This window comes from Phalacrocorax carbo, chromosome 1, assembly GCF_963921805.1.
Source record: "Phalacrocorax carbo chromosome 1, bPhaCar2.1, whole genome shotgun sequence".
NCBI lineage: Eukaryota > Metazoa > Chordata > Aves > Suliformes > Phalacrocoracidae > Phalacrocorax > Phalacrocorax carbo.
The window spans coordinates 192,889,620-192,914,068 of NC_087513.1; the positions used below are offsets into that span (position 1 = coordinate 192,889,620).

The 24,449-nt window shown below is 42.3% G+C and overlaps 1 protein-coding gene across 10 annotated transcripts in view; it reads left to right on the forward strand.

Annotated features, from left to right (window-relative positions):
- The window catches only part of STARD13 (StAR related lipid transfer domain containing 13), a 308,987-nt gene that overhangs the window by 211,695 nt on the left and 72,843 nt on the right, over positions 1 to 24,449 (forward strand). The window contains exon 1 of one of the 10 annotated variants that reach the window (XM_064441036.1): positions 18,530 to 18,762. The exons of the other annotated variants lie outside the window; for them this stretch is intronic. The gene's annotated coding sequence lies outside the window, so the exon portion shown is untranslated. Of the gene's footprint in view, positions 1 to 18,529; positions 18,763 to 24,449 lie in introns of those variants that run through there. 10 annotated transcript variants of the gene reach the window in all.

Sequence of the window (24,449 nt, forward strand, 5' to 3'; positions counted from 1 at the left end):
TTCCACAAAGTTTTCTTGGGAGCTGGTGTCAGAGAATCAAAATCACCATCAGCACATTGCTATGTTTCTGAAACTGTCCCATATTCCACAGAACATAAAATAGTCCAGACCAAGAGGTAAACGGTGAATTTCAGAGCTGCAGCAGGTCTGCAATTGACAGGTCAGAGCTGTAACAAATTTGCAGGGCTACGACAATGAATTTATATTGGAGAACAAAAGCCTGAAAAGAAGGAACGTGTCAAAGCTCACACATCCTTTCCGAAGGGCCATCAGGAGTGAATGCGTTAGCAAGTGCTGAACTTCAACATTTTTGATTTTGTACAATTTTCCAAATTTCAGTTTACCTGGTACCCCACATTTAATAGGCAATTTTTGAGTAAGAAGACAGTAGCCACTGGCTGAACTGCCATGTACTTGAGGATTTCCTTATTCATTAGTGAAAATCAGAAATGTCCAGGTTAGCTGAAGTCCCTTGTCTGTAGTCATCCAAGGTAATTTTGTGCACCCCTCTCTCCTGACCCCTCAGCTGCTGCTGCTCCATTGCCAGTCCTATTCCACCATATCCCTGGATGTGCACTTCTCCTTCCTGACTAACCTAGGTACACACACACAACACAAATTTGAAATCTTTTTCCCCTCTGCTTTGATACTCAACACCTCAGTCACCTCAGCTGCCCCAGCAGCTCAGTCCAAACAATACCAGAGTATTACAGGGCACACTGAGAAACTTAAAAATTTCTCAGGCCTTTTAGGTGATGTGATGTGATGGGCTTGAAGCACTTAGTAAAAACGTGCAAGATTTTACAAACTTCTGGTGAACGAAGGTGTCCTTCAGTAGCTCAGCTGGTGGGCTGCTGGGGGAGCCAGAGATGTCAGGGTCCCCTGACATGGTACCAGGTCAAGTTTCAAGATTTCCTGTGCCCTAGTCAGGAGCCTGGAAATCATGGCAAAGTCTTTCATATGTGTAGCTCAGGGCACTTCTGTTTACGTGAGGGTCTTCTGAGTCCAAGGACTTAAGACAGGTAACCTCAAAACACCTCAAAACTGTCAAGCCTGGAGCTCATGACAGGTGATGGCTGCTCCGGGTGTTGCTGATGTCAACGACTTGGGTCTTGATTTCATATAAAAGACTGTGTCGTTGCATTCTTGTCCTTCAGATGGGAAATTAAGAGGCATTGGCAAAGGCCAGAGCCAAACACTTTTTTCCTGGTATTTCTGAAAAGTGAATATGCTTGAACTTCAGTTTGGAAGAAAATTTAGAAAAATTACTTTTGATCCTGCTGAAAATTCATCTGAATTTCTACATCTCCAGCATGTGGCAAATAGCGTAGACGCGTAGACACATACCTTCCCAGCTGCTCAATAACCCCAGAGCAAACGGAAGAATGGGAGAAACAATGGCAGTGTTCATGAGTCTCAGGAGGAACAAAAGCTTGACAGAATACGAAAGCAGAGATGGGCTTACTGAAGACAAGAAAATCTGGGTTTTATTTTCTTTTTTCTAACCTGAAAATAGATTTTTATTTTTAAAAGTACATGAATGCCATACTAATTCCCCAAGGACTGATGTCTGCATCCATTCAAGCTTGACAACCAACAAAAACGTGTTAGAGCTTAACTTCTATTGCTTCTGTAGTGCATGTGCAGTTGTAAAAAATGGGATACAAGAATAAGTCAAGGCATAAAATTCAAATCGAGGCTTTATGAAGGCATTGTTAAAATCTTGCCATCTGTGAAGAGGCAAGGTTTAATATTTCTTCCATCTGCAATTCAATGAACTTGCAGCAATGCAAATCTGATTAAATCAAAGGGGTAGTCACTTCCAATTATTTTTATTAATGACCACAGCTATAATCACTGTAAACATAGAGTTTCTGACACTTAATAGAAAGATTTGAGCTTGTAAAGCTTAAACCCATTAGTTCATTTGTCTTGGCCTCCTGTCTATCTCATGGCTTGTTTTGAGAACAGAATATGGTTGTTTAGCTTCAACATCTTTCCCTGAAACTCATCCTGTCTTCCCTCGGAGACAGAAATTTTTAAAAGAAAAAAAAAAAGGCAGAATCTACCACATCTTTGGTAGTTTGTTCTAGAGTTAACTTCTGTTGTATGAAAACCATATATTTAACTTTTAATTTTAATTCATCTGTGCTCACATTCCAGACATTCTTGTTGTGCTCTCTTCCTGTAATGTAGATATCTTCTCTGTCAGGTACCACTGCACTCTGAAAAAACTATTTCTCAGACTTCTTTTTGAGACAGGCAAAATTACTGCTGCTACCCAGTACAGGATATCAGTATCCAGCATCCAGTAATGTATCCAATACTAAAATAATTCCTGTGGCTGGTTTTTGAAACCTCTCAATTTTTTCAAAAAGGATATCAAAGCTGTCCCCAACATCCTTTCCTAATTATTGTTTCCCTGACATATCCCTAAGGATCAAATTACACAGTTTTATTTCCACAGCATTACACAGCTATTTCTCCACTCAGTCCTTTTTGGAATCACTGACTCTATGATCACAGCATCTTTTTGAAGGATGCAGTCACCCACCTGAAGACGGAATGAGTTTTACCTCCTAAGGGCAGGTGCTTTTTGGCTGTATCTGCGGTGATGGAAGGCAGGTGAGAAGGTGCAGGGAAATTACAGACATGGGGAGAAAAAAATATTTCTAAGGAAAGCTTGATAATCCCTTTGTGGTTTTCATGGGGCAGGATGCTGCATTTTGAGCTTGACGGTTCAGCAGTGTTGAAATAGAGGAGCAGGAAACACAAGGGCATTTGGATGGGGTGAATACCATGTGCCTCCCATTTGCTGGGGTTGTAATATGTCAGGTTTATTGCTCACAGTGTGGATACACAATGATACTGCCCTGATATTGGTCTGTCATATTTTTAGTATGTATGTAGTAACTTTCCTGAAAAATGGTACATTTTAAGTTGAAAATCTCTTTTCACATGCATTCCAGTCAGAGTCAGCCTCTTGAAAATCCATTTAAAGAGCAAATCACAGGCCTCTAAAAAGAGAGGCAGGAAAATCTTAAAAGCACTAAATTCAGCGATTTGGAATAAAGGAAGCTTAAAACAGACAACATCTGTTGTTTTCAATCCCATGGGATTTTCTGCTTTTTTTCCAAATCCCAGCCCCTAATAAAGAGCAATGTCAGATTTAGAAAGGACAAGAAAAATGGTTTATACAAAATTAGAAATGTGTCTGGAAATCTGAAATCCTTGAGTGTGTGTCATGGTTTAGCCCCAGCCAGCAACCAAGCCCCACACAGCCGCTCGCTCACTCCCCCTGCGGTGGGGTGTGGGAGAGAATCAGAAGAGTAAAAGTGAGGGAACTCGTGGGTTGAGATAAAGACAGTTTAATAGGGAAAGCAAAAGCCGTGTGCACAAGCAAAGCAAAAGAAGGAATTAATTCCCTCCTTCCCATCAGTGGGCAAGTGTTCATCCATCTCCAGGAAAGCAGGGCTCCATCACATGTAACAGTTACTTGGGAAGACAAACACCATCACTCTGAACATCGCCCCCTTCCTTCTTCTTCCCCCAGCTTTATATACTGAGCATGGCATCATATGGTATGGAATATCCCTTTGGTCAGTTGGGGTCAGCTGTCCCGGCTGTGTCCCCTCCCAGCTTCTTGTGCACCCGGCAGAGCATGGGAAGCTGAAAAAGTCCTTGACTAGTGTTAGCAACAACTGAAACATCTCCACATTATCACCACTGTTTTCAGCACAAATCCAAAACTTAGCCCCATACTAGCTACTGTGAAGAAAATTAACTCTATCTCAGCTGAAACCATGACAGTATCCACTCCTTATTCCATACCATTTACATCTTGCCCAGATCCCACACCACCCATCACAACCTCATTAACCACCCCCTCCCATCCTTCCATATAATATACAAATATCATTCCCTTAGTCTATAGACCACCCCTGTAAAATGTCTGTAAAATGTCCACAATGTCCACAAAATGTCCACTGAATTCATTTCAGTCCATGACTTTGGGCTCCATCTGTTATGGTGGTCACTCAGGGCAGGAGAGGTGGTGCGTTGCATGGAGTTTCTGGGCACCAAAGCCAGCTCAGGTCAGGTCACTGTGGCACTTGCACTGCTGCTTGTAAGGCTTGTCCTCCACTAGTTCATGTGGTTCCTGCTGTAGTAATTCCTATAACAGGCAACTCAAATCACAGAATACCATTTAAAGGTAGACCATTACAGTGTGCAAGCCAGTGTCTGCTCCAGATCTTTCTTTGCTAATGGAGAGAGGTCCAAGTATTGTGTGATCACAACAGTTTTCAAATGCTACTTAAATAAATGCTATTTAATCAGCCTACACTGGGATTAATATCAGCTAAGAAAAAGGATCTCAGTTTAATTTTTAATGGCCAAAACCAGCTGCAAAATTGGACCCAAAGGTTTTTAGAAAGTTGGAAGGTTTCTGCACAGTGCTAAGCGGAATTGCCATGGCATATACAATAGCATAGGCTACTAAAGAGGTTGTGGGACCACATAAATTTCAGGGAAATGCAAAATGTTTCCAAGAATAACCAGGGTTATTAAGATATTGCTAGAAATATTATTTTATAGCCAACAGGGTTTTTAACATTAAATTTCAACATATTAAGTAAATGCATATGTAAATCACATCTGTCAAAATAACTTCTTGTATAGACTTTGTTTTCTTAAGGTTTGGAAAATTTTAAAACGGTTCTGAGGTATTGAGTCAACATAGCAATATCTTAACAACATCGTGGCTGGTGCTGCAGGACTGAAATTTCCAGCTTGAGTTTTAGAAAAGGAACTCTAAAGGAATGGATTCTGAAAACAGCGACAACGCTTCACACCTTCCTTTGCTGCAGGTACAGGAGTAGCCTTTTGACAGTATAAGCTTGTCACATGCATCAACATATTTTTGTACATCATGCCATGAAGCCAGACCATGAAATTGCTGAATTATATAGTCATCTGGAAACAAACTGGCCTGCTATGCAGGGTTCTGGCTTAAGAAGGGAATAAAATTGTGTGATGTAAACCTGAGCTTTTCTGACAAAGTATATCCCTGAATATTTAAATTCTGTCCTGCTTGTAAGTGACAGTTCATGCACCTCACACCTCACACACCTGAGGTGTGAGGAAAATCCAGGCAAAATCTTCTGGTGCTTTGTTAGCAGTTGATCTAGTCTGGAGGGATCTGTCTTAAGTTATCACTGTTTCTTGGTCACCAAGTTGCACTGGTCAGGAGTGCCACGAAACCAACATCCCTTCCCCTGCTGAAGATACAGTTACCATCCTTTTTTCCATCAGATATGTCTTGTTTCTGACTTTCATGGTGTTGCAACCTTTCGGCTGGTCTTCAGAGCCCTACTGCAGCCCAGTGTGAAGTTACTTTCTCACTCAAGGCACTGGCAAATCTGGCATGTGCCAACTCTCCCTGCCAGCTACCTTTGGCTGCTTCACAACATGTTTACCTGTTCACAAAGACCTGTAAACTGCAGCTCAAATTAACCTTAATGATCCTTTGCCCTTTGTAGTCTGGAGGCACTCAGATGGGATGCTGAAACTTTATCTCCCAGGGAAGAAGATTTTGGAGGATGAATGCATGGCCCTCTCAGGCTGGTTGACCCATTGGAGTTCACTCCCTGGACACATGCAGAAAGAGCCATGCAATGGAGCTCTTTGCTTATAGCCTCCCTTCTTCCCCTCAATAATTACATTTACTTAGGCAAATGAAGAGCTGGCAGGCTGAAATGTAGGCTGAAAGGCACGTGGTGCTAAGGGAGCCCTTCCCTTTGCACATACATACTATTACACGCCTATAGCAATAATAATTCTAATTTGTCCATGAGATGCACTGAGGAGTACTTTCAAGATATAGATCTCTATTAAGCTATTTCACAGAGCCTTTACAAGCAGCTTGTGTATGGAAAGAATTCAAAAGCTCTGGAGTGAATCACAGATACGTTTGTTAAAGCAATGTGTGAATGGCTATTTTTTCTAATGGACTATAGAGTAATGAAAAACTTAGTCATGTAACTTCAGCTGTATATTTCCATTCTTGTTAATGCTGCTACCACATCTCTGATACAGCAGAGTTGCAGTGGTACAAGGGAGGATTAGCTCGATTCCTACTTTTATTAATGATGCTGATATATTTATTTTGTTAAGATACTTATTATTTTAGCTTATCTTTCATTGCTCTGAGAGTTATGTATGCAAGTAAAAAGAAGGGGCATTTACTCTGGGGTAAATTCACCGACTCAGTTTAATATTGACAGCTTTATCTGGATTTAGGCCACTGTATATAGGATCCAAATCTGAGATGACTTCTGACTGTGAGCACACAGGATTTCTTTTTGTGAATTTGGTACTGTTTCAATGTTTGCAGTAGTCCTGTAAGTATAGATGGTTTAAGGTTCATTTGCTGTGTGAGCCGACCATCTGCTCTCGGTAATCGCAAATTCACTTCCAGTATTAATAAACTGTTCCTGTGTTCTTGCATGTCTCTCAAATGCTTCAAGCAACTGTTCCTTCCTCATATGGAAAAGTCACAGCAGCTGTGGGATTCACAAGGACTTCAGCGGTTGTCTCTTGCTACACTTCTGGCAGCAAAACACAAAGTACACATAACTTTTCTAACTGCCTAATAACTGCAAACCCATTAAGTGTAACTTCTGTGACACCAGAAAAAAAACCCTTGTTTTAAAGGAGCCTTAATGGGATTAGAGAGTATGTGAACACCTGGGGTTGCTCTCAGGGCCACCTGCTCACTGGAACATGTTAGAGCTAAGGACGTTGGCTGAGCGTTGGCTGGAGGAGCTGTGTGATGCCCAGCAGAGCTGGGGCTGGAAGTGTGAGGGGCATGTGCCTCCCCGTCTCCAGGCATCCCCCTCCCTCCCTGTCTCCATAAGGTGGAAGGATGCTCACGCCACTTCCCACATTCTTCTTTTGCTAAGAAACCAATAGAATTCTCTCTTCCTAAGAGAATGTCTTCTTCATGAATGCAGCCACACTTGTCTTGTACTTATTTAGCCTCAATAAAGGACCAGTCCCAGGCAGAGCTCAAGGCACTGCTTTGCACAGTGCTTCCCTGCACACTGGTTTGAGTCTCCCACCCTAGAGCTGCAGTCACAGCGTGAGCTCTGCACGCTGCATGGGGACACCAAGCGCCGCGGCCGGAGGGTCCCTGTCAGCCCACACAGGGAGGGCAGGCAACCTCAGCCCACCGAGACGAGGGGGCATTCAACAAAACGCTCTCTCCTGCACCTAGGTACTTATCAACATCTACCACTAAGTACACTTGTGAAATGCAAAAGCCAAAATCCTTTTTCTTACTGAACTGCACAAGCTGTGTATTTGGGTGCAGACTGCCTGATCACTAGTTTAATGAAAAACAGCTGTCAAAGGACAAAGTGACACTCTCATTTTGCATAATACCTTAATGCTTTCAGGTATCTGCCCACCAACCAGAAGGGACTTAAACCCACAGTCCCCAAATCTTAATAGAATATATGACCACAGGGTTGCCAGCTACTTGAGGGCAATACAAGGTAGAGGAATAAATATACATTTTCACTAAGGACATTGGTTTTTATTGGGCTGCCCTGAAATTTCAGTTTAGGAATCATGTGATGTAGTTGTGCTGTTTAATGATCTATGGCAAAAGTATGGAAAACATGTCAGAGGTTGCAGAAGACACACAATTAATTAATCCAGACAGCAGAAGATAAAGGGACTTAAACAGGACACAGTTAAAACTAGGTATGTGAACAACACAATGCAGGTGAAATTCAACATTGTAGAAAGCAGGGCAATCAATAACTGCAAGGAATAATCTGATCTACATTCATCCTTTGCAGGTTTCTAGATAACCTATAACAAATTAAGTTTTAAAAAAAAGACATTTAACTCTGATATTTAGCCCTAGGTGCCATGTTCCTTTGCTTCCTGTAGAAGTCAGTGTTTAATGTTCTCCCTTGGAGCACAGCTCTGTGCAAGTCTACTCTCCAAATTTTTGCAGATTTGACAGTGTCTTTCACACAGGGGTGCGATATGTTCTCTGAATAACCCAGCAAACCCCAGTTTCAACTCAGATAAAATTGGAGGAACTGAGTTTCTGCTAGTATTGCTTATTTGCTTATACAACACACCCTATGTGTTTCTCGGCATACTGGGAAACATCCTCAGGTTTCTTCCCCACACACCAGCCTTCACCATGGTTTTTCTGTGCACGTGTGTTTGTTGCTGTAGTTCTCCAGCAAACACCACTTGTCAAATCCCGCTCGCACTTGACATCCTTTCTGTTGACTGCTGCAGCTTGCCAGGCTCTGATGAGTGATGTTCAAAAGGAAGAATTGATTTTAAGTGTGTCCCATTATGTTTGACTACTCATTGTTTACTTTCGGCTTGTCACGGAGGAGTAGCTTTCCTCCAGCCAGCTGCATTGCACACTCCTCATCCTCATCATCCTTCTCATCATCATCCACCTCCTCCTCCTCCTCCCATGTTTCCAGTTGCAGGTGAGCAGAACGGGCTGCCCACAGCAGGTCCTGCCGCTCCCACCAGCCTGCCAGGGCTGGGGAGCCTTCCTCCACGATCAAGATTTTAAGATTTTAATGCTGGAAGAAAACAGTTCTCATTTTTGGTGTTTCCCATTCCTCATTTCCTTTTCACTGGGTTTGGACAGCCAGGGCCAGGGCAGGCATAAGGGCTTCACGGCCTCTAGCGGGCAACGGCCAGAGCTGCAGGACTTCCCAGCCACTACATAAATCTACGGAAAACTATTTTTCTTTTAATCAGAAGATGTTTTCCCCAGCTCCCTATGGAAACAAGGCTTATGCAAACATTCCCTCTCTATGCGTTGTCTCCGCTCACACCCTCAGTAAATCTGGAGCCTGATTTCAGCTTAATTTGACAGCAGTGCGAAGATTTCACAACCAGTGCCTCTAGGGTTTGTGTCAATAGATGTGCCTGCATTGAGGAGAAACTTTTAACACTCCTTCTAATAGAAAGGCTGTTATTGTGCAGCTTCACACAGTACAAGAAACTAAAATATTGACATTGGAGAGAGATTACGTGTATGGAAAAAGCTGCGTGGAAATCCATTGTGAATCAGGCTTATTTATTTGTGTGCTCATAGAATTCCTGACCCTTAATTTTGTTTGATAATTGGGTTAGTGTAGTCTCAAAGAACATCATGTCTCTTCCATGGCACTGTCTAATAGTCCTGCTGGGAAGGGAGAAGGGAGACATGCCAGGTTGCTGGTACTGCCGAGACCATCACAGCGTTTAGATTTATAAGCCTGCTTCGTCGCTTCTAAAGCTAAACAGGTGCTTGAAAGACGCCCTGATTCTTGTATTTTCTTTCTGGTTTTAGCTTCTCTATTCAGACTGGTTTGTTACAGCAGTCTTTAAAATATAGCAAATAAAAATGATGTTTATAGATAGATTCTTCATCAGAGTTCAGACCAGGTGCTCCCGTATGTCAGTAAGAACAAAGGAATGACCATTTCTTTGACCATGAAATAAATCCTTTAGATTACTGAAAATGAAGAAAAACTTCCCTGGGAAATGGTTGCACACATGATACCTTTCCTTGTCCTTGTTTTTGCTTGGCTGTAGTAAAGCAGAGAGAAAAGATCTGACTGGACTGCAGGCTCACTTTGGATTAATCCAACAAAACAGGCAATCCTTCGAGTGAACAAGAAGGAAGCGTATCACCTCCTTCATCATGTTCCACTTCTTGTAGCATTTCATTTTTGTTTGAAAACCTCTTTCTCAAGTCAGATGTTGGATGCCTTGCTTTACTTAGAGCATCTGAAAGTATTTTTTAAACATGGTGAAATGATTTTAGGTTGAAGTTGTAGGAAGGTGATCTGTAAGTGTCCCTGAAGTGGTTAGGATCTGACTTCTCATTTTGAAAGCACTTATTTCTCATGTGTTACAAACACTTGAAATCATAAAATTACTGGTAATGACTTTTCTGAGTTCATACCACAAATGCCAAGCCTGTGAAGGTTGAAGATGATTCACATGGAACCATTCAGCTTTGTCCTTGGGTACAGAATATCTGCAGAGGGTTTTTTTCCCTGTCGTTTTTCCTAGAAGCGATGTTTGAAAACAAAACCACAGTGTGGCCTTTTTGTGCTAGGAAGTCTTTGTTGCTTTTGCCAAGAGAGTTAGAGGAGGACAAGGCTGAGTGTGGCATCATATGCTTTTGGTACACAAAAATATGTCTAATTGGGACCATCTTAGGAGGTAGTAGAGCGATGTAAATTAAATAAAATCTCACTGTTTCTGACTCTTTTGAAAAATAGCTTCTCTCTCGGTTCTCTAGTACTCAGGCTTTTCATTTCTAAAACCCAGTAGTGGCCTCTGTCTTGGCTGCATCGGCTGTAAATGATAGTCTCACGTGTCGGGTAGCTTCCCAGCACTGACATACATAATCAAGATCCTTACAGCAAATCTCACTTTGCAGGAAATGACTTTGGGAGAATCCATCATTTTCTTTGCCCACAGCTGCCTAATGTGCTGCCAGTTTTTGTTTTTCTTTCATTTTTTCATCCTCTCTAAAGCGTGCTGAAAGATCTGGAGGACTATGGTGATAGAAATATGATTAGTAAAGATTTTTGTGCATGTGTGTGGTGAAAGAAAACAAATTTGTCAATATCCTAATTTACCAAAAAAGCAAACATTAGTTCTTTGGGTTTCTGAAAGGTCAGGGAGACAACGTTTCACACCTCAAGCATGCTGAATTTTGCTCGAAAAGAGTATTTATGTTTTTAAAAAAGAAATTTTATGCTCTGCAATAGTTACAAACCAAACTAATTTGCTTTCTCTTCCATCGGTGTGAGGACGGGAGAATCACATACTGACTGGCAATGCTGATACCGAGAATTCATGTCCATTCCCTAAGTGCTTGTTCAAAATAAACCTCTGATGTCTTGATTACGGCCTGTTAGGCTCCAGAGCCGTTCTTCAGATGAATTGTCAGCATGTAAGCATTTTTTTCTGCTGATGTTTGGGACAGGGCTGTGCAGAAAAACTTCGTCTTTTCCTGTTGCTTAGAGACAATCTTTGTGATAAGTAGAGCCTTTCTTTATTTTAATGAATCCTGCTTTAAAATCTCTGGGAAATCCAATATAATCTGCAATAGATGAGGTAAGCCTTGTTTGGAGTTGGTTTTGTTGCAGGAGGCTAGAGGCTTAGGTCTTAGGTCTTATGGATGTGCTGTGAAAACTTTATATTTTTGGTAGAAATGAAAGAAGAGGTGCTGGACACTTTTTTCTTCCCAAGCTCTAGGCTGCACTAGTATATCTAGTAAAAATCTTGCAACAGGAGAGTTGCTTTGTGGATAATTGTGCTCGACTGTTTTCATAAGTAAGATTATGAATTTTTGCATACAAATGTAAGAGTTGAGTTGCCATAGGGTATTTAAGGCCTGGCAAACTTCAAGTAACGTGCTTTTTTCCAGGAGGCTTTCGGATGCTGGGAGCATTCTGGCCATAATTAAAACATTTCTGCATTTAAATGCTGCTGCTTATTTCTGGTCTAGAAATGTATTTTGGTTAGACCTTAAGAAAATTAATATCAGAAGCATGTCAACTTTGAGATGCCATATATCCTACTGCATTTACCTTGATATATTTATGTAGTTTCAGATCCTCCCTGCTCATAAACAGGGTGTTTGGCAACACGTTAGTCTTGTCAGATAAATTACCTGAAATGGCCACAGACCTGGCATTGAGATTATGGTGGTGGAAAACCTATACATAGGGCTGTGGCACAGGCAGTGCGTTAACTACAGCTCCGGTGAGAGATGGAAGAAATTTCACCCTGGGCAGCAATTGTACCTGATTTCAGGAACTTCACCAGTCCAGCTAGAGCAGTATTTGGAAAGTGGCCCTTGAAGATTTTAGGCAGTACAGGATGTGTTCTTGGCCTTTTACTGCACTCCAAGCCAACAGTAAGCTAGTACTTGGCTGGGTATTTGGGGAAGGCTCTGTTTCCATAGGTATTAGTGCTCGAAACCATTAAGTGTTCCACAGCTCTTTTACAAGAGGAGCAATTACATCCTGTCGGCAGAAATTACTCCCGCTGTTTAATTTGGAAACCATGTTCTTTGCTTCCAGTCTTGTGTTGTTGCACTACAAATAGCAGCTACGTTTTCTGCCCAGGGTGGTGGCACCTCTCTCTGACATGTGCATGGGGGTTGATAGCAATTGTGATGATGTCCCTCAGGATGACATTTCAGGTTTGCTTGTGACTGAGATAATTTTAAACCGTGCAGGCATATAGCTTCAGAAATCCAACTTTTCTTTGCAGCAACAAAAATAACTTTTGTAGCTGTCATTTCCCTGCAGGAGGGATCCTGAGCCAGTCCCTGGGTGCACTGGATCTTGAGGCAAATGCTGATGCTGAACTTTTCTCTCTTACGCTGTCCTTTTTAAGCCTTTTATGTACAGAAGGAAATTAGCACTCCAGATGATTATTGTCTGTTAGTGGTGTTTTTAATTACTGATTTTCAGGACACCCAATTAACTTTTTGCTGAAAACAAGATTTTTATTTTCCTCCCCTGAAGCAGGCCAGTAATTCACATTTTAATACAAACTTTTTAAAAAGTTTGACTCATGCAGCAATTCCAAGAATTTTTATTTCTGAGCTCTTTGAAGCATTCGAACAAACTAATGAAATACCGTGCTTCTGCCATGCATGAACTGAACCTCATGTTAACAGAGCTCCAGTCATTGAAGTGCAGTAAGTGCCATTTTCAGGCCCCTGGAGATGCATTGTCCCACAGGATAATTTATCAGGAGTGTATGGCCACGCTCTCCCAGGTCCCAGCCTGCGGGAGCAGAGAGGCAAGGAGGAGTTGCCACTGAATCGAGCATGGCACTGCTGGTCCGTGAGAACGGAAAAATACCAAGGAACAGAGCTTTCTGAAGACTTGGGAATCAGGATGGGATTTATCACCCACTTTCATCAAACCAAAGCAAACTGCTTTGGACTGGGTTCTGGGAGCCCCTGCTTTGCAGCAAGGCAAGTGGGTAGATCAGCAGTTGTTTGGTCGCGTGATGAGTAAAGCAGAGAGGTGCTGCTTGACTTTCATAAGTGAGACTCAAGCTGTAGAGTTTAGAGTTGAAAAACATTTATATTGGCTATTAAAGGGAACACGTGTGACACAGAGATATGCCATGTAAGCTCCAGAGGTTTTCCAGCAGGAGAAACACTATGAAAATCTAAGGGAGTACCAAGTAAAAAAGAGAGAGGTTTTGCTGAAAAAATAAGTTAGGTAATACATATTTGTGTCTTTCAAAGAATGTGTTTTATATTAAAATGCAAAAGTTTGGCTTTCTCATCAGGTGGAGATAGTACAACTGTCCTACTTTACATAACCACTGCAATAGTAAATGAATGACAAATAGTTCAGGATCCCTTTGGGAAATGGCAATCAGGTAAGAGTATCTGCTGCATGAAAACTGCCTGAGAAAAAAATTCCCACTCAACATATTATCGTAACGATTTTCTGCTTTAGATGGGAAGTTTTCAAGTCACTTTTTTCTTTTGATTTTGCCTTGAAATATCCATTCTGATGCAGAGTTTCAAATAGTAATAACCTGGCTATTATTTTCCTTTCTCCTTGTCTTTTTTGCTGAAAGCATATCCATGTTACCCTGCACTTTATGTTCCCTCCTCTCTGTAACTTTTAGAAATTTCATAGTCTTTAGGAAAAAAATATGAGTATGTTTGTAGGGGAAACCTGAAGATGGGGTTTGTCTGGTCCTAGTAGCACAAAATAAAACCTTCCAGAGTCTGCCAGGGTTAGCACAGGGCGTGCGATAATAAAACAGGATGAAAGGGAAGCGGCAAGTGGTGGGGCACTGGCTCCATGTGCCGTGCCTCTGTGGGCAGCTCTGTTTGCAGTTGTACGATGGTTATCAGTGGCCTGGTACCATGATTAGAGGATAGCAGCAGGAAATGCTGGCATAATCTGGGAGGCTGGCAGTTGGGAGTGAAGGAGTAGATCAAAGGCTTGAAAGTGTTTGCAGACTGGAGAACAATTGCAAGTCGCTCCCAAAACGTGGCCTGGCAAGGCAGCCCGGCCGTTGGCTCGGTAAGGCAATGTATTTCCACAGGAGAGGTGAGTACACGGCGCATGTGGCCCTATCTGCAATACTGCGCTCAGTTCTTGTTCCCCACCATCCAGCCCCCGTTCAGCTTGCATTGGTGAATTCAGAAAAGCTGTTAGAGGGGAAATGGCTTATTTTATCAAAGAAGACTGAAACAGTGGCTGTGTTTTAGTTTCCTGTCTGCAGGCAGAACAAGGCTGCTCTCATTGCCTGCAAGTGGACGGTAAACACTGATGAGGGGAAAACAGCCTTTGAGCTGGAGGACAGTGTAGCCCACTTGTGACTAAGTTTCAGCTGAAAATAAAAATCATGACCACCAGAGGAGCAAGGCTGCAGAGCAGCAGGGGGGAAGAGATGTTAGGAGACACAAGTACTTATCTTCACAGATGAGCATCTTCATCTTGCTCATCCTTCCAGCAGTGTCCTCAGATCTGCTGCTGCTTCTCAGGGGGTTCAAAGTGTTTCCAAATATATCTAGCAGCTCCTGCATGCTGTCTTAGCAAAGCAAACTCTGACAGTAAGAAGAAATAATGTGTTCTTGAGTATCTTAAGAGTTTCAAGATGCAAAATATAAGATTTTTAATAATTCTGTTTACCACATTATAAGGAAATACACTGCAGTCAGTGTGCCTTTAAACTATTAAAACTTTTCTACCAACAGCCTCATGGTAGAAAGTTTGACATACTAAATTTGTTCAACTCCTGAAAAGAGTCCAGGGCCAGGCAGGCATAGCCATTCTGGTTGCATTAAGAAGGTTGATCTTTTCTATTTACAACTTGCTGAGGGAAAATGGCAAGTAATTTATTCCTCCTCCTTCCCCTCAGTGCAGCTGTGGGAGCTGAAACTATTTGTGAACTCAGTGTTTCGGCAGGGCCAAAGACCAAAGGAGCTGTTGGATTTGAGACCTCCTGGGGACCTTTCTAACCTGAATTACTCCAGGGCTCTGTGATTTTATGAAGCAGCTTTTTTAAGGACAAGGCAGGGCAGACTTTCACCAGAGCTCCTCAAGCTCTGCTGTTGCTCCCTCTGCCATACTTTCATCACAGGGTCTGTGAGTGCTGAAGGTCCTTGGATGGAGTCTTAGCGCCTTGCAAAGGAGGTTTTACATCAAGGTGAAAGGTCTTTCTCTGGCAAAAATCCACCCACCAAAATGTTTGCTTATGTTTCTTCTGGTGATTCCCCAAGTGTCAGCAGAGGGGGAGGCTACAGGCCAGAAGGTCCAAATGAAGATCTGTATGGCACCCTAAGGTCTTCCCCAACAGAGCTTTCTTGCCTGTTGAACACCTGGGCAAGGGAACATCCTACCAATTGAATAAATCTGTAGGTCTCCAAGTCTTTCACTTCATATGGCATTTCCTAAGCTTTTTTTTAAAAATGATAACGAAACTAATTAGCAACACATGACCTCTTGTATATGACCTATGGAGTCATAGTTTGGGAAGTACTCTCAGATTTTTTATGGCAGTCAGATCTGGTATCCAGTCTCAGCAGATCTCACGACTATTTCCAGGTAAGGTGTAAGTGAGGGCTGCGGTATCTGCAGAACAGTGACAGGAGGAACTGTCCTTCATCCCTAGGGCAACATCTATATTACCACACCAAGAAGGGTCAGGGGTCCCACGACTGGGGCACATAGACTGACTCATGTTCACACTGCTTAGGCGGTTAGTTGGAGTGGTCCAAAGCAGAGACAGAGAGAACCAGCAAATAGCTTGCAGATAAGCAGTGCAGATGATTTGGCTCCCAGGACATGAGCTCATTCCGTAGCCATCTTGTGTTCAGCCATACTGGGCTACTGTAGGGCTGTGTTCACAATTAGCATGTAGTGTGGCCTGGTAGAAGATTTGCAGAGGAAAACAGTCCTGATAAACCAAGATCTATGCTACCACATTTTGCTGTTTTATTGATTGTGGATTTCCTCTAGTCTGAGCCTGTGAACTGAATGCTCACTATTGGTGGGAGCAGATCTTCCCATTCATCCCTAAGGAATGCAGTGCACTGCCTGGAACCAAAGCATATGGAGGACGATGTAGAGTAAATACATCTCTTTTCACCTGCAGCAAGGTTTTTTTTTTCTTGTTATTCAGATGATCAACAGCCTCAGGACAGAGAAAGAACAAATCTTGCCCTGTGTGCCATAAATATTACTCCAGGCAGTAGACAAAATGCTCTGTAAAAGTCCTTGGAAGATTCCCATTCTGGCTTTATCTAATGCATGTCATACTGTGGTATTGAGCCTTTAATATTCTCTTACAGCTTTTGCTAGAGATTCAAAATTCTGTTATTATTCAAATGGGTATGTACCACTGATTGGTCTCATGGATTTTCAAGTACATTTTAAAGGTCAAGCAAGCAATTTTAATCAGTTGTGGGTTTTTTTGACAGCTGATAAGTATTGAATTGGCAGCAGCACCTGGAAAGCAGATTAACTGTGTTTGCCATTACATATTTGAATCAACTACAGGGATGGTGCTTCTCCCGTGCTCGTTTCACTCTCCATCATCAAGTAACTGGCACTGATCAACCAGTGCATCCATAGGAGAGCACTGTCATTGCAGCACTTCAAATCTGAGTCATAGCTGCTTGGATGGGGGCCCAGGACCTATGTCTTATGGCTGCTGATTAAAAGAGTAGTAGCTGCATCAGAGCGGTGCTGCCCTCAGGTCAGAGCACTCCTGGCTACTTAATCCATACTGCTTTCTTCTAGGCTACCTGGCTAGTAACCATTTGGAAATTTGTCTGGTGTAGTTTTTTTTCAAATTCTTGTGTGCAGGCCACTCATGCGGAGGTTGAGGAGAGCTGTCAGATTGCAGGATGGCAACTGACTGTCCTCAGTTACTGTCTGCAGAATTGTAAGCGAAGAAAATGGAAATATTTCCTATTTCCACAAATAGCAGTCACAGGCTGGGAGGAGGGCTTGAGCTGGGGTACTGTAACATCAGCTTCTACCATGTGAACTAAAGGGCTAACGGCCCATTTGTGGGAGCAGTAGTATGTACAAGGATGGGCTGACCACCCTGGCACGAAACAGATTAGATTCTTTAGCTTAAAAAAAAAAAAAAAGATTAAATGGGATCTGACAGGGCTCGTGAAGTCATCTATCGTATGGAAAAACTGAACTTGTGAGAATGGCAGGGTGTGTAATGAAGTCGTTAGAGAGTCAGTGTAAGTAGACAGAAGTGCTTTTTTTCATGTTTTTCCACTACGTTTTTGGAATGCTTTAGGGTTGGGCCGAAGAGACTTCAAAAAAGGGTGAGATCCACTCATACAAGACTAGTGATGGAGTTGTCCAGCTCCAGCAGCTGGCCAGGGAAGCCCCCAGGTCCCTGCTTCCTGGGAGCCGAGCGGCACACCTGGGGAAAAGCCGCTCCAGCTCTTGCACCCTTCCCTGAGCTGCTGTTAAAACCTGAGGAGTCCTTGATTGAGCTTGGCTGCTCTTCAGCGGTCCCCAGCTGAACCAGCCATGGGCAGTGGTTGGGCGGCCCTGTGTGCCACCGGGACGTCACCAGCTGTTAGTGAAGAAGGCAACAGCTTTAACCGTCAGTCAGAAGGAAAAAAGCCCTGCCAACACTTTCAGCTGGGGTGCGGCTCTCACCTTAAAAAAACCCAAGAACCCCAGGATTTTGCATCCCATTCAGACTATATCCAGATTTGCCCAGTCATTTTTAATTCCCACAGCACAGTTGCTTAAGAAGATCTGGAGGGTGGAGGATTGAAACAATTTACAGTTTACAGAAACTCGGCTCTGTTTTGCTCTGCTCATGGGAACAAAGTTCGTAGCGCTGGTTTTATGGTACCACCTTGCTTTTATACTCCACGCTTTGTTAAACATGATAATGAGTTCAACACTGTGTAGTGCATTCAGTGCTGTGCAGAAAATAAAAATATTTCCTGCCCACACTTCAAAAGAGCTGCTATGATGGTAAAGGCTCTTTCAAGCTTAGGGCTGCTAGCCTAAACAGTATGTATGCTGGGTTAGTCTGTCAAAAACCTCCGTATTGCAAATGTAAATTTATCTTTGTAAGAATGACAAGCTCCTGTTCAAAGCGAAACATTATATAAAGCAGTTCACTGAGGCAGTATGTTTTACCATATTCCCCCTGTGGAACAGAGAGGAGTTTTGTATTACATTAATCAGCTTCTAAGCCCTGAAGGTCACAATTATCTGGCCACTATTTTTCAGTATTAGTGATTTTAGTACATGATTAACTTTCATGTGTGCATCATTAAGACGAGGAATTGTTTTTGAAGTTTCAAATAGAGCAGCAGGTCTTAGCTGTAGTATTTGCCATACTTGCTCAGCCACTGTTAAAAGGGATGATTTATAGAAAATCCAGCTGTGAGTTTTCGTTTCTTCAAGAGCAGGAGGCGGGACTAGAAACCAACCTAAAACCAAGCAGAGCATTGATCAGGGTAGAAATGATGTAGAGCACAGCTCCGCAGACAACAGCTAAGCATCGTGGAAGTATTAGCTGGCAGCGATAAGGAGGCGGAAACAGCACTTGGTGACAGAGGAGCCATCTGTCAGAAACTGGGAATCAGATTTCAAGCGAGCAGAAAATGAAGTACAGAAGAAAGTGATTTTGGTTCAAAGGTACAGTGAAGCCCAAGGATATCTGTGGACAGTAAGTTTCTATACTGTAGCAGGGATGTTTAATACAGCAGCTAGTACTGTTCGGAAGGGCTTTTCAGCTTTGAAAACAGACTTAAGTAGCTCCTTTAAAAAATAGCTTTTACTTAAAGTTTGTTATTTATTTTTAAGATGTAAATAAGCTTATCTGTTTGAGGTGGCTTGTTTCAAAACTTGTAAACAAACTTTAAAACTGCTGGTGTCCATCACTTTGGAGGGTGGTTTTGTTTAATAAGGTCATCTCCTGACGAGGATAAGATTTGTTCATAACCTTTCTGAAAAATATCTTAGAAGAAAAGACTGCTTTGGCCCCAGTTGTGAGGTGAAAAAGGGTAGGCAAGAATATTTTTTCTGGAAAGGGGAAAGGAGTTCCCACCCAAATAGATCTAAACTAACTGGAACTACAGTGTATAAACACCCCGGGGCTAAATCTTACCCTCGCTTACACTGCTGTAAGTCAGGTTTAAGTCTACTGCAGTTAATAAAATTACTCCTGATTTAATTAAGGATAGAATATGGTTGCACATTTCTTAATGATGAAAAAGCCCCATGGTTCTTTCCAAAGTGCATTTTATGTTAACAGATCATTAAGGACTTGCTTTAAAATACGTTAAAATTAATTGTAAACTCATATTGTGATGCATCTTTTGTCATATATTTGTATCCTTCTTTGAAACTAGCACAAAATCTGTCATGAGATATTGTAAGCAATCCTATTATTTCTTGTTAGCAGGTTCTTAGATAAGGTTTGTGCTGCTCATAGTTTCATGCATGTTTCAGTTCAGTGGCTTGTATTTGGGGCAATATGCTTTGATCCCAAAAAGGTTTGTGAAACTCCAGCTGGGAGTGATAAGGTGATATTAGCTGTAGCAGAGAAGTGTCAAAGTCCTGTACAAGACCCCAGACTGTATTATTGGGAATGAAACTCTTCTATTATGAATTGTACAGAAAAATTACTCTTGTTGTAGTGGTTTTAATGTACGAGTTAGAAGCAGAAGCATTGGCTGCTGACTGGGGGGGGGGGAACCAACAAAACAAAACCCACTCACTGTTATGGCCCAATATGGATGACAAAACACTGTAGCATTTGTGGGAAAATGGCTGCAGTCCAATGTCTGGAACCATTTATCTTCTGGTAGAGTCTGGAAGATGACTGTTTTATGTATTTTACAGAAATCCCTGCTGATTGATTTCATTTATTTAGGGGGAGGGGGCACGGTGACTGATGGCGGGGACAACCGGGGCGGGGAAAAAAAAGTGAATTCTTTACATTATCCCAACATCCTGTTCTGGTTAGGGTTGTTGGCACCTTTTGAGGGGACCAGACTGTGCTGGGCAGTCCGGTATGTCCTGTTGCTGCTTTTGCTACTACACACAGTCAGAGGTTTGCTTCTTTCTTCTGAGTCTCAGTGAGCTGAAAGTTGCAGGTTCTGCTTCCACTAGTGCCAGGCACATTTTGGAAATTATGATTTACAGAGGTCTGAAACAGAATGGACAGAAATGGGTACAGGTCTCGGTAGCCTGCCATTGGCTTGGCACTATTATTGAAAAGACAGGAAAGAATTTATGAAAAGTCTGGGGGAAAAGTCTGTTTTCAGTGTGCAGGGCTTGCTGAAATAACTCATCCCACTTTGGCACAAGGTCTGTATGCTAAGATGATGATACAGTTTTCTTCTGACGTTTGTTGCTAAAATAGCCACAATTCCTGGTGTTTCTTTGTTTATAAAGAATAAAGAGCTTGTCAAATGCAGTAGAGACAACCAGGATATGTTGTACATCAGTATTTTCCCTTTACCTTACTGTTATTTTTGTGTGTGCTCTGCCTGCCTGTCTGTCTAGGTGTTTGCCTTCAAATCAATTAGTCTCATATCATGGCATGACAGTCACTTGTTATATACCAGGCATATCTACAGACATTTGCTTTCATGTTGCAGGGAATCAGTGCCAACATTTTCATATGATGAAACAAGAGTGGAGACATATGTGTCCTAGCCTATACACTGCTACTGTGTTGAGGTTTAACAAAAATGGGAGAAAATGGATTTTTCAATTGACAATACTACTTTTTTTTGTACCCTTCAGACTCTTCACAGGGTCCTCTACTAATGCTAACAATGCCAAGTCCAGTGCAGGGTCATGTAACAAACATGCAGAAAGGGAAAAATATTGTGTCTCTCCCATCACATCTAGTTTCCCAGACATAATCACTTAGTACAGTCAAGACATTCTTAATTGACAGAGTGGGAAAGGAAGGAAGGAAGGAAGGAAGGAAGGAAGGAAGGAAGGAAGGAAGGAAGGAAGGAAGGAAGGAAGGAAGGAAGGAAGGAAGGAAGGAAGGAAGGAAGGAAGGAAGGAAGGAAGGAAGGAAGGAAGGAAGGAAGGAAGGAAGGAAGGAAGGAAGGAAGGAAGGAAGGAAGGAAGGAAGGAAGGAAGGAAGGAAGGAAGGAAGGAAGGAAGGAAGGAAGGAAGGAAGGAAGGAAGGAAGGAAGGAAGGAAGGAAGGAAGGAAGGAAGGAAGGAAGGAAGGAAGGAAGGAAGGAAGGAAAGAAAGAAGGAAAGAAAGAAGGAAAGAAAAAGGAAAGAAAGAAGGAAAGAAGGAAAGAAGGAAAGAAGGAAAGAAGGAAAGAAGGAAAGAAGGAAAGAAAGAAGGAAAGAAGGAAAGAAAGATCTACTTTACCCCAGCTTCTGAGGAAGCTTCACATATTTATCAAGTATTTTTGTCACATTGGTGGGAGCTATTAAGCACTGTGCTTAAACAGTATCCCAAGAATAAACCCAGCATCACCTCCTTTCTGAACAGCATCCTGTAGTATTGCCCTGCGGTGTCATTCAGCCCACTACGGTTCTTTGGCTTCACTGCTCGTCATGCTGCCTTGATGCGCACTTATTTTCTATGTCTATTTGTTGAGCCAGTGCTTATGGCTATCAGAAATCTCTGTTACTCATGTGTTGACCTGTGATTAGAAGTTTACAGGAACTTAGATTAATCATAACCTTTTCTAATTTATTTTTTTAACCTCATTTTCAGCCACTACATGTTTGGTTTATCGGCCCACAGAATGGTTTCTTGTTGGGACTTTCCCAGAGGGGTAGCAGGTTTTGCCCTTACTAATTGAGTTTGTGCCTTTCCTGCTCTTTGGTAGATCTAATTTAAGAGGGAAGAGGGTAGTGCCATGGGTTTCGGGTGAAGGTACCAGTTCTTTTCCTTCTGTATGCCACTAAGCTGCCCTATGGCACAGAGCAAATCTAATGCCCTGGTGAGTTTTTTAGATGATCTGCCTTTATCATGGGGTCCTTGGGGGGGGGGGACTGTCTTCCTCACTGAGGCAACTTTTAGTGAGATAATGCTGGTAAACAGATCCAGTCCAGTGTCTTCCTTTTAATCTTACATTTGGGCAGGAGGGGAAAAAAGTGGTCTAAGCTGATGCAAACTTGTTTTTTCGTCCAATGGACTGCATTCTCCTGGTCATTTGGAGCACATCTGGGGACTGCCAGCCCCTGACCCTTCCTATTCTGTAAGGATTTGTAGGATGGTGTGCTCAGGCTCCAGCCATTTTGGCTTCTGCCCATACCGACCCTGCGTTTTTATACGTCATCTCTAAGGTCTCTTCCCTACCTGGAAACATCCTGCATGTGGCCACCACAAAGGTGCCTTCGTGAGTGTGCTACTTGTTTCAGGTAAAACATCTCAGAACATATTTTACACACATTGCACATTATCCCACTTTTTAATACATTTTGTCTTTTTTTGTATTTTGCAATATAGAACATGACAAGCATAGGCTGGGTGGTAGCAGCTGCCTCTTGTTTTTTTATCAGATATTGTTAAAAACAGAAAATTAGATTTTAAAAAAAGAAGGGGCCGTTGTAGGCTGTGGAACATTATAAAACCTCCCACTGAATGTCTGTGCAGGACATGCAGCAACAGTAAAACTGTTATGTATTAAATGAGTTCGGAGTAGGGGCCAACTGAATGCAATGCATAAGTGCTTTACTTATTCATTTATAACCCTAACCTAGAATCATGAATTTTTGCTGTCCCATAAAAAGGGTGACTTTATGTGACCCGTTAAAGCCTTCAGCATTAAGTGGCATTAAGTTGATGGCTACTTGTTTTGTACCTTTGGTAAAAAATTATGTATACATCAAGTAGGCTTTGCTTGTAATGTACTCATAATCCTCACAAGCAAAACTCCCACCCAAATCTAGCTATCAAGCTTGATTTCTTGAACTTAGCAGAAAGGACACCTCATAAAAAATATGGGGGTATAATAGGCCACCCAGGCAATTTTTTTTTTGGCTAGGACATTGCCTTAATTAAGTAATTGTAAAGTCACAATAATAATAGGATTCTGATTTAAGCAGATAAAAGCCAGGAGAGCTACATTAAATCCAGTTTCCGTCCACTGAACACATCCAGACGAGCTAAGCTCCCTCACTGTTTGAAAAACATTTTTGCACAGAGGGACAGACAGGATGGGCCGAGGCTGAGTCCTGAATGTTCTGGGGTTTGCGTATTTAAATCAAGCCCTTAACATTGTTTTGTTCCTTAATTACCTCTGGTTTGTTGATTTATTCATGCTTTTGAAGTAAAGTAGATTTGGTAAAACATAATCATCCTGTGTAACGTAAAAGCTCCTGTTAAATCTCTGGACATTATAGACAAAAGCAAAGGATTGACTGAGGGAACTTTTGTGGAGATGGTCTTCCACCTACAGGTAAAAACAGTGGTAGCTGTCTCTTAAAGGTCAAACTGAGTTACTGAATTACAAATGAAATGGGAGGTCTTGTGAAATCACTGGTTAGGGCTGTCTCAGTTCTTGAAATCTGCCAACACAGCCAACAATTTGGGCAGAAGGTGAATGGGAACCAGTGGTCCTGCAGGAGGGTTGGTGGCTGGAGCATCTTCATGGAGCACTGCTAGGAGGAACGAGAGCTGGACTTAGCTATTCTGTATGAAATGACCTGTCCATTTGGGGGTGACTTTGGAGCAAATAGCAGTGCTATTTGCTATAGCACTTGTTACACAGGGTTTGAACAGGGATGAAAACTGTGAACGGCAGTCCTTTGCCAGCCATAAGCACTGACGTGCAGTTGAAAAGTCACAACGTAGTCCCACCTGGCTTAGTTTGGGGAAATATTTGGAGCTTGCACCTACTCTGTGCCACCCATGTTCCTGGGATCCCCATATCTGCACCCTAAACCTCAACTCCAAAAAGCACATCTGCATCTTCTTTTTCAGCACAGCAGAGCATAGAATCCAGGCATTACTCCTTCCCTCTGTCTCTCGTGTGTCTGTGTGTCCCAGCTGGTACACCTAGAGCAGGGCATGGGTCCTTGCTTGTCAGAGAAGGATTTAGCAAATTGTTTGCTCAGGAGATGTTAATTTGTCACATCCCTCCACCAGTGGCTAATGGCTAACTCGGGCAGCTCTGTTGTATTAACTTGGTTTGCAGGAATATGCACACAGATGACCAGGAGCAAATGTGGTAGATACAGGCGCAATGATGGGAACCTCTCGTCTTGTGCTTCTGAGCCACTGAATTCAAAATACGGATGTATGTTAATATTTAGCACTTACATAGTGCATTAAATCCCCATAGGCCTGTAGAAACATGTCTCATGTATATATCCAAATTAATAGAAGAGGTAATCACACATAATATTCAGTCTTTTCATCACT